At 36.4% G+C, this 11,371-nt stretch overlaps 1 long non-coding RNA gene across 1 annotated transcript; it reads left to right on the top strand.

The window, feature by feature from the left end:
• Positions 1-5,055: 5,055 nt before the first annotated feature.
• On the top strand, positions 5,056-11,163 carry LOC146760749 (uncharacterized). Its single transcript, XR_014947210.1, has 3 exons — positions 5,056-5,259; positions 10,131-10,175; positions 11,117-11,163. It is a non-coding gene; the product is annotated as an uncharacterized LOC146760749 (long non-coding RNA).
• The last annotated feature ends 208 nt before the right edge of the window (positions 11,164-11,371 follow it).

Below are 11,371 nucleotides of genomic sequence, written 5' to 3'. Positions count from 1 at the left end.
AGCCCTATGCTGAAGTGGTTTTTGCTTTCAGGAACAAATAGCTAGGGCTCCCTCATTACATTTTTATAACATGAGGATTCAGCATGAGATGCAATGCATCATCTCTCTGTCACATCATATAACTAAACAGAACCTCAGTGGAGATCATAAATATGCTCTTTTGGAATAATATTGCTCTTGGCAGTAATCTTACTCCTTATTGGAAGTTTGTACTAAACATAGATTCTTCTTTTTGATTTTCCTTACCATTTAGATATTGCTCCTCTAGGTTTTCTAATCAAAACAGGATGAAATGCTATCCGGCTGTGAATACTGCGTGAATAAAACACCCAAATGTATAAATAAAGAAGTTATCTCCACTTGCTCTAGAACAACAAAAAAGAAACAGAATGACCCCTATAAGGTCTGTGAGATGGTAGGTACAGATCCTACTTCAGCATTCTCACCATGGCATGATCTCTACAAATAATACAAAACCTGCTGATGGTGGTTGTTATCAATAATTCATGACAGATAGATCTTTTGTTCTAAATAGTATCTGACTGTTGGTTTTGTTTGTTTGTTTGTGTGTTTGTTTTCTTTTTTGGTTTTGTTTTGTTTTTTGCCATTCCCAAAACAGAATAAAGCCTACTCACCACTTAACGATTCTTTCCTATAGTCCTAATCATATATCCAAGAGAACAGTGAAGCACAGCAGATGATTGAAGTGTGCAGCTGGAGATGAGCTTGAGCAAGAGAGATGGGAAGCTGGGAAAAAAAGTCACAGAAGCAGGAAAAAAACATGCTGTGCTACATTAGCAGGTTTTATTTTGCATTAGAAAAAGAAACCTTTTTATCATTTCTTAATACTACTTTTTACTACTTTTTTTATCATTTCTTAATACTACTTTTTCTTTTTGAGAAGTCTTCTTTTCTGTGGATACCTCCATTAGTTATTTTTCCACAAACTTCACTACAGTTTTGTAGTTCATTGTAGTACAGCCTCAGGCTTTCGAGGCCTTGAAATAAAACACAATCTAAGGATAAATATAGACATTAAACATAAAATTTGCAGTTCTCTCCAGATTAAGGAGCAGTGATTTCACAATGATTTTCAAAACCAGATTTTCTTGTTGGTAAGCCGTGAGTGCCTGGGTATATTTCAAAACTGAAATATATCTCTAATTTAAAAGCTATCCACTTCCATTTGCATTTTTCCCATAGCACAGACAAAAGAAATATCAACTGTCAAATGAACCAAACAAATAAATAAGGAAAAGGTACAGATGATATGATCTGTCTGGTGTGTCTCCCATCCCTCAAAGGGGGCCAAAATGTAAGTGGACACCAGAGAAACTAAAGACCAGAATATTTTGCTGCAGGTTGAGGGCAATCTGATCTCTCAATCCAGCTGCTACTTATAAGTGCATGTTATGTTAATTACTTACATAAATTATTTAATGTTTATATTTACTTTGTGACACTTTGACTTTCAGTATGATAAGAAAATAATGACTTAGAAGGACACTATTTATTTAATGGGCTTTAATGATGAAGGTCTTAAACAACTGAATTGTTCTGGTCACATATGTGAAAGTTTTGTGACAGCTCCAATTTGTTCTGTGGATATAATACAGAGATGACATTCATCTTCTATTTTCTCATTGCCTCTTATTGCAAAGTGCAATTTAAATACTTTCAAATTTAGGAACATAATTCAATAAGTACTTTCAGTAAATGTGATTTTCATTGCACCCTTTTCTTTGGAGAGACTCAGGACCTGAACATTAACCAAAAAAGTAACAGCAAAACAACAAAAGATGGCTGATGGGAAATCTTAGTAAACAATAGCTGCATCTGAAAAATATTGTCATTAAAAGCTATGTAGTAGTTAATTGAGTCTGATATGAAATTTAGTGCTGGAAAGTTAATGACTAATGCAGCTATTTCACACAGCTTGGTCACTGCAGGCTCTATAATGATCTCCTTTGCTTCACAGCAACAATGAAATTAACCTCTCTTTTGTCCTGCAGGTATTGTGTTCTGATAATGCATATCGTTTACAAGTATAAGCAAATTATTTGCTTTGCATACAAATTGAGCATAAGCTGAATCCATATGGAAAAGAAAATAAACACTTAGATTTTTAAGATAAAGGATATACACTTAAATGTAAGTCAAAATTCAGGAAGTTGGTATCTTGGTTGACTTAAAATAAGAGATCAGATAGGATTATTGTTTTTCTGAATATCCGCGTATATTATTCTGTTGCCTTAAAACCTCTTCTTACATAAAGCTAAAGGCCTCATTTCAGTGTACGAAACAAAGGAAACCCAGAATTTTAAGTAGGGTTGCATAAAAAGTGGTATTAGGAAGGTGAGAGGAATTTTGTTAGCTTTTGATGATCAGAGTATCTACTGGGTTAAAGGAAATTCATTTATAGTTTAGAGAGGAGAACCTACAAGTGAGAGGGAGAGATTTTACTGTGGTGTCAGATTTCTTCAATATCCTTGCAGTCTGTAAAGTAATGAAAAATTAGGTCAAAAATCAAAACGAAAAATAAATAGGAAAATGGTGAGAATATTTCAAAGGAAAAAAACAGGAAATAAAAAAGGATATGAATAGAATGAGTAAGGTAAAAAGTGAAAAAGTCTGTGAATTCCTTGGAAGCAGAACACTGAAAACCATTTATTTTACAATATCTGTTTTGGTGGTTTTGTTGTTGTTTGTTTGTTTGTTTGTTTTTTCCCCACTGTAAAACCTAAAAAAATAAAATATAAAGGGGGAAAATTCATTTCAAGCTTATGGTCAGAGTTTTATTATTAAATATCAGCAATGCAGCTGTCTCTAGATCCAAAGATACTGCACCATGGAATTACAAAATATTCAAGGTTGGAAGGATCATCTACAAGTCATTTTGTCCGAACCCTTTGCCCAAAGTAAGATCAACAAGAGAAGATTATTCAAGCTCTGACTGTCTCCAACCTGTTCCAGTGTTTTATTATCTAACAGTGATCACACTTTTTATCACACTTTTTAATGTTTACATTTAATTATTTGTATTTCACTTTGTGCCCATTATTTATTTTCACTAGATATCATAGAGTACATATCTGTCTTATTCCCTCCCACTGGGTATTTACACACATCATTAAGTTCCCTTGACTACTCTCATCTCTATGTGAACAAGTACCAGCTCTTTTAGTGTTGTCTTGTTTGACAAATGCAGTCTGGGATACGATTGGCATAGCAAGGCACAGCTTCTTGATCATGAGTAGTGACAATGACAGGCAGGATGATTCCTTCAGAGCCTTCCAGAAAGAGCGCTGGAACAGGCTGCCTGGGGGTGCTTGTGGAGTCTCCTTCTCTGGAGATATTCAAGACCCATCTGAACATCTACCAGTGCAACCTGGCCAAGGGAGCCTGCTTTGGCAGAGGTATTGGACTAGATCTCCAGAGGTCCCTTCCAGCCCCTACAATTCTGTGATTCTGTAATTCCTCTCTTCTCCTCCCACTTTCGTGCAAGGGAAGTTGCAAAGGAGTAGTGTTCTGGTAGGGGTGACTAACAGGAAACTAGCAGAAGGCAGGCAACAGTAACAAATACTTTCTATCCTTCTTTCTGTTCTAAAGGAAGCAGAGTCCATCCAAGGATTTCTGAATCTGTACCAAATACAAGCCATGTTAAAATAGGCAATAGAATTTTACTATTAGAAGAGTTACAAGATTAACATTTCCAGTTACATCTATGAAGTTAAATCTAATCTCTCAAAGGAGTTGAAATAACTGGAGTTGAAGAAGTAAAATGGAGTAGGAGAGCTAAGAGAACATTTATGCTTAAATACAATGGAGACTGCGTCCCACGAGATGCCAAGCAAGCAGAGACATTGCCAGTGTTCTTGGGCTTTGGGATGTCGTCTGTCAGCTCAGACTAGTGATGCTTTAGCATTTGTAGAACTATAACAATTTTACAGAAAGAGAAAAATTTCTTCATCTGAGGAAATTTAAGAATAAGTTGAATTCACATGTTAGAAGTAAGGAGACTCTTAAAATCTCTCTCCACTTCAGATGGTATTTTGTGCAATCTTACAATGAATGATGAAAATAGAAAAAGGGATTTACTGCATTACAGTATATATTGTTGGAGTCAGTGCTATACCTGATTCAATCACATACCATGGATACGAAAGAATAATTGGATAAAAATAACGACTCAAATTAACTTTGTCACTTTAATCTATTTTATTTACGCAGATTTGTAGACTCATAGAATTACTCAGGTAGGAAAAGACCTTAAAGATCATCAAGTCCAACTGCAGCCTAACCATAGTACCCTAACTAACAATCCTCTGCTAAATCATATCTCTGAGCACCATGTCCAAACGGCTCTTAAGCACATCCAGGGACAGTGATTCAACCACCTTCCTGAGGAGACTATTCCAGTGTTTAACTGCCCTTTCTGTAAAGACGTGTTTCCTAATGTCCAACCTAAACTTAACTTGGCGAAACTTGAGACCATTTTCCCTCGTCCTGTCACCTGTTGCCAGTGAGAAGAGACTTGCCCCACTCTCGCTGTAAGCATCTTTCAGATGCTGGAAGAGAGCAATAAGGTCTCCCCTCAGCCTCCTTTTCCCTGAACTAAACAGCCCCAGCTCCCTCAGCCTCTCCTCATAGGGCTGATTTTCCAAGCCCTTCACAAGCCTCGTTGCCCTTCTCTGGACCTGCTCCAGTACCTCCATGTCCTTTTTTGTACTGAGGTGCCCAAAACTGAATACAGTACTTGAGCTGAGGCCTCACCAATGCTGAGTACAAGGGCAGGATGACTTCCATAGTCCTGCTTACCACACCATTCCTGATACAAGCCAGGATGTGTTTGGCCTTCTTGGCCACCTGGGCGCACTGCTGGCTCATATTCAGCCTACTGTCCAACAGCACACCAAGGTCCCTTTCCATCAGGCAGCTTCCCAGCCAGTCCTCCCCAAGCCTGAAGGGTAGCCTGGAATTGTTGTGACCAAAATGCAGGACCTGACACTTGGCCCTGTTGAAACTCATGCTGTTAACTCTGGCCTATCAATCCAGTCTGTCCAGGTCCCTCTGTAGTGCCCTCCAGAAGATCAACACTCCCTCCCAACTTGGTGTCATCTGCAAACTTACTGAAGGTGTACTCCATCCTCTCATCAAGATCATCAATGAAGATGTCAGACAAAAGTGGTCCCAGCACTGAGCACAGATTGAGGACTCTCATCCTTGTTTGTAGAATTTGAAATTCATCCAAGCTTCGTGGTATGTGAACAGTTAATCTTAAATAATGAGAATTTGCTGGGCAGTATAATACTGTATTTTTTAAAAAACTATACAAGAAGCAAGTGTTTCATAGCAAATAATTCCAGAATCTCTAAGAGTTTATCTTAAATTTTAAATTCTTTAGGAAATGGATAAATATTGCAAACTTGTAGATTGAATTAGAATGATCTCCAAGATCTACAAGATGGCCCTCAAATTTATATTCAATTATTCTCAGAGATAAAAACAAACAAACAAAAAAACCCCAAACCTTTATTCTTTTGAGTTTCAGGTTTAAATGTGAACAAAATGCTTTAGGGATCTCATGAGAAGATAATATTATGACTGGCCCATTTTTTTCATCCCTTCCTCTAAATAACAGTACCTATCAGCTAGAGATTCCTGAAAATATTTGGTAATGAGCTGGAGATATATAAATATGAATTTACTCCAGCACTTTGAAGAATAATTATATTTAAAACATGAACACAGGGTTTTAACTTGCTGGTAATAATTGCAAAAACTACTAAATTCATTACAATGTATTTTAATGACTGATTATCACAATTAATGCAATTTTACTGATGAGAATCAAACACTGTAGTACCAAAGAAAGACACTTGGTGCTTTAGCAAGTACTTGGTGTTGAACAGCTTTTCTTTCATCCATCCTCCTGCAACATTTATGTCTGACTGTTTTCAAGACCACTGTCCTGCAGCAAATGTTGCCAGCAATACCGAATACTTTCAATTAGTAGTTCTCTACTTCTCTGGTAGCTAAGCAACTGACCTATGGTGGAGAATACATAATGATCTTCTGCATATCCACCTTGGAGTATCAGACAAAACATAAGATTCAAGGCATGGATTTGTTCACCCATACTGATGACTTTGACTTAACATTCTTTGAGCTATGAAGAAATATATCTGATGTAAATAATTCAAAACTTTGATTAACTGTCTATATATGTATGTTGCTGTGTATTTACGTATTTATTAGTAATTATGTTGTGGCTATGCAGAAAGCATTCAAAATTCTGTAAATTAAGTTAAATACAAAACAAAACCAATCCTAATGAACTATGCAAGGGAAAAATTGTATCTTGGTTGTTTTTTTTTTTAATTATTTTTTCTTTTATTTTTATTTTTAACATTGGGAGTAATATGGTCTTGTTAATAAAGCAGAGTTTATGTAATGGGGATCTGAGTGAAAACAACAGCTGGCACACAATCCACATGAAATAGAGAGGCTGCTAGTTGTCAGGGGGATGGTAGCATGAAAAAAATAGCTAATAGAACAACCTTATCCAGTACAAAGCTTTCAACATATCTGTAAATCAGAGATGGCCTGGAAGAATTATAAGAATCCAACAATCTAGAAAAAGCATGCAAAATTATCTTCCTTTAGCTTTGATCAGAAGACTATGCTTATTCTCATTCAGTGAAGCTTTCACAGTTGTAATCCTTTTATGTATGCCTTTGTGTACCATCTGTGGGAGACTACACAGTATGAGGAGGACCAGGATGGTGTCATATATGAAGAAATTAAACACAGATGAAGATCTGTAATAGCACTGCCCAATAAAACCAAAAGAAATCAACCACGAGCAGCACAAATGCAGTGTTTAAAATTATTGATCCTACTTTACAGTGGTCTAGATAGTTCAGATAAGAAATGTAAGGACAGTTTGACCAACAGAGATAATTCATCTACAAACACAGTGAAGTGAAACGTGAATTTTCAATTATCAGACTGGTTTAGCATTAGATTCTACACAGTCCCAGTTTAAGGAGTGTTTGGACTGATGTTTATTTCATCCCATTCAACAAAATAAAGAACACATGGCAATCACTGAGACGAATGAGTAGTGTTTCAGAGATGCTTGCATCTGAGTAGTGAAATGTATGCCTTGTACACAGTGCTTCAACAGCTTTTCTTTTTCAGTTCTCTCAAGTCTTCAGGGAATTTTTAGGAATTACACTCTTCTGTAAAATTATTCTGAAAGGGAGAGGAAATATGGGCAGATAGAAAGACTGAAGAAACAAACAATTAGCTACTGGAAATCTGTGGCTATCTGTGTAATAGTTATTTGTTAAGGCAGAGAAATTGATATTTCTCTTGAAAGCCACTGTCCTGGTCTTTGAATTGTCCTGCCATTGGCAGCTAGAATCTAAATGTTTTATTTCCTTTATTGAAACTGGAAGAATAGTCTATTGATATGTAGAACACTTTCTACAGGAAGTGGGACATAACTTTTTTTGACTCTTTGAAGTCCATAGATGCAAACTATCTTTATACAGATTTTATATACATTTGTAAAAACATATGTTACACACAGAAATAATTTTAAAAAAATACTACTCAATTATTAATAAAGCTTTCTTTTACAGATAAAAGATATTTTGCCCAATAGGCAGTCCACATTTCATTACTAACTGCATATTACCAATGTTAAAAACCTTCATATAAAAAAAATGACACCAGTGGTTTCTATGTCTTGGCTCAGAGCCATTCTTTATAATTATTGTTTCTTCACAGCTTCCTCTGTGATTGACAGATGCCTAAGAACTGCACAGCTGAAATAATATATCTGGCCTGAAGTTATTTCTTTTGCTGAATTTTATAGATCTCAGGATCTACATATATGAAAAGGAGTGCAGGAATGAGAACACCAATTCATCCAATAAACAAAAATGGTGTAAATTCAGAAATAAGAAATCTAAAACAGTTTACTATACACAGTTAAATAACTTACATTCCAGTCCCCAATTCCCCTCCACACCAAATGTTGGGATTTGCTTGGGGTTTTAAAACTTATGAATTCTTAATATAAACCACACTATCAATGAATCATAGAATGGTTTGGAAGGGACATTGAGGATCATCACGTTCCAAACCCTGTGCCACAGGCAGGTTTCCAACAACTACATCAAGTACCAGATTAGGCTGCACATGCTGCCATCCAACCTGGCTTTGAACAGCTCCAGGAATGGGTGACCACATCCTCTCTGGGCAGCCCATGTCAGTGCCTCACCATTCTCAGTGAAATACTTCCCCCAACATTGAATTTAAATCTTTCCTCCTTTAGTTAGATAGTTGCCTTATTGCTATCTAGCCATGTAAAAAGTTTATTTCCCTCCTGTTTATAATCTCCCTTTAAATACTGGAAGGCCATAGTTAGTTATCACCACAACCTTCTCTACTCTGGGATGGCCAAGCGCAGCATCTTCAGCTCCTTCAGCCTGTCATCATAGGAGACATAGGAGATCTGCTCCAGCCCTCTTATCTTCACTGTCCCACTCCAAAAGCTCAACATCTTTTCTGCTCTGGGGGTCCCAGACCTGGATGCAATACTCCAGGTAGGGCCTCACCAAGGCAGAGTAGAGCTGGACAATATCCTTCCTTACCCTGTCAGCCACCTTTCTGATGCAATCCAGGATACAGTTGGCCTACCTGACTGCAAGTGAACACCGCTGTTCAGTTTTTCATCTGTCAGGACCCCTAAGTCCTTCTGAGCAGGGCTACTCTCAATTTCTTCTCCGATTCTATACACATATGTGGAATTACCTTGATCCATGTGCAAAACCTTGCACTTTACTTTGTTGAACTTCCTTAGGTTCAACAAACTTTTGAGTTTATGCTAATTATGATTTTTTCCTTCATTTAAAGGAGATGATTTTGCTTGGAACCATAGATATAAAGTCTTGTAGTAGATGGGAATAGACCTAGGTTCTATTCCAGACTAGGACTAAGAGTCCGTTTCTGGTATGAGGAGAATAAATCATGAGCCTTCCCTTTACAACATCCTTATTTATAATTATAAATAGGATGCAGTTATTTTCAAAAGGAGCCACTCTGCATATAAAATTCTAATTTAAAAATACATCTTTTTTTTCCCCAAGTTTTATCTTCATTTTTACCAAATACTTCTAGTTTTCAGTCTCATTCTTAGTGAATTTATTTAGTGTGAAGAAAATTTCATAGGTTCTGTTCTGTCAGCTGTCACAGCCATTCCAAATAATATCAGCCCATTGCCACCAGAGTGGATGTTTAGACATTAAGTACATGGCTGTCTGTCTTACAGTGTGCAGATCACTTTATTTCTCCAGCTAATCTGCCTGTGACAGGCTGATATCTCTCAGAAGAACAGCAATTACTGCCAAGGTGTAAGCAATGGTAGTATTCAATGCGGTGCCGAACTCTAGAATCCAACAATAATGTATTTTTCAACAAAGTCATTTAATGGGGGAGAAGAATATATATTTTAACATCTAAAATTTCTTCACAACTTGATTTGTATTTTCCTGAATTCAAGGGAATTGTACCTGTTAGATATTTCTCAGTCATGAGCATGTCCTCATGAGGAGAACTTCTGGAGTGGAGTTTTCCATTTTAAGTTTGGGATAGTAATACTTTCCAATAATATCTACATGTCAAAAGAAATCACTGAACAGTGTAATAATAAGTGCACTTACTAGATGGACAGCATCAGGAAGTGGCTATCAGTTAGAAAGGAAGATTGTTTTTAGATTGGCATTAACTATTCTTTAAACAATGTGATTTCTGACATTATTCCAGCTCCTACGAAGCAAGAAAATAATTTCTGTTGAACTCAATATTGAGAGTTATAAAATATTTTCTTAAAACATTCATAGTAATTGACAATTTATGTAGTATTTTTGCACCTTTTTCTGTGTGACTGTAAAATTGCCTTTCAAAGTCACTTCCCAGTCATTATAAGCTCAAAGTTTTTTTTTGTTCTTGTGATGTTTTATTATTATCAGAATCTAGGCAAGAACAACATTGCTCCTGTGAGATGATGTTATTTCTCCTTATTTAGTGTGTTTATTTATAATAAATTTTGATTACAGTGTACAAAGAAATCAAGCAAGGAAGGATGCATTATTTGTTTATAGGTAAGTACTGGAACAGTGCTTTGAACGTTCTGTTTAAGGGCCAGTTCTGTAGCATATGAAGGCAGCAGTCAGGTCTCAGAAAATTTCTGGGTTCTGAAAGCTACATGTAAACCCAGAAAGGGGAAACTTTTCAGAGAGCAGTCTGTGAAGGAGGGCTTTTCAGTCGTGTTCTTGTGCAGTATCCCAACTGTTTTTTCTGCATGAATCAGAAATGAAAATCTGCTGGAGTTCTCAATTACAGACTGAAACATAGTATCTCTAAATTGAATAGATGTATTGCTATAGATTATTTATTTTCTTGCACCTAAGTGTTTTTCTGACTTTAAAGAAGTTTTCAGGGTATGTGGTGTAGGAGGTATTGATTTCCCACAGCAGTGGCAAAATCTAAAATCACAGTATGAGCAGTGTGGTATCCAGCACTCCAGTACAAATCTGGGAAGGTGCGGGAAGCTGCTGTGCTGGCTGCTCACTGAAATGACAAGCTAAGGAATTAGTAACACAAAACATTTCCGCTGAGGTACATCTTCTGTTGAGGATTTCCAGCCAGAAGTCTTTAAGAATGCAGCAACAGATTGAACTTTGAAGATTGACAAAGTGTTGTAACACCATTTGTCTGCTTGCTAACTCTTTAAATTATATTGTATTCACTGAGATCTTTCTGAAAAGATACACTACTTGAGATATTCTCTAGAAACTGAGTTGGAAGTGAGGATAAGCTAAATATCTTCAAAATATTATTTATGTTCTGTACAGTAGGTTGTTGGAGATTTTTGATTTGATTCATTTTCATGTAAACTTGTGGCTACAGTATGAAGGAAAAAGCAGCAGTTTATTCTCATATTCTACCTCAGAATGCATTCTGTAGAAATATACACAATGAGTACTAATGCTATTCATTAGACTATGCTCTGTGTCCAAAACCTTTTTCCTTTCTTTTTCAGCAGTACTGAACAGCATGAAAAAGGGAAAGAAAGTCTTGCAAGGTAAGTAGCAACAAAGGTGATTTTTGCTCCTGTTGTTGTTGAAGGGAGTTGAGGACATGAAAGGGTGCTAGTTTGATGACTCTATGATAATGAGGGAAAACAAAAAAACAAACAAAACAAACACAAAAACACAAAAACCAAAACAACTTGCTGTAAAAGACTGTCTTCTGAACTTTTTTTTTTTTTTTTTTCGTGTCTCAAAGCTCACTTTGG

Source organism: Coturnix japonica, chromosome 5 (assembly GCF_054131305.1).
Source record: "Coturnix japonica strain WE chromosome 5, WE-NBRP24, whole genome shotgun sequence".
NCBI lineage: Eukaryota > Metazoa > Chordata > Aves > Galliformes > Phasianidae > Coturnix > Coturnix japonica.
The sequence above is the reverse complement of the archived record's forward strand: the minus strand, read 5'-3'. Positions and strand labels throughout refer to the sequence as shown.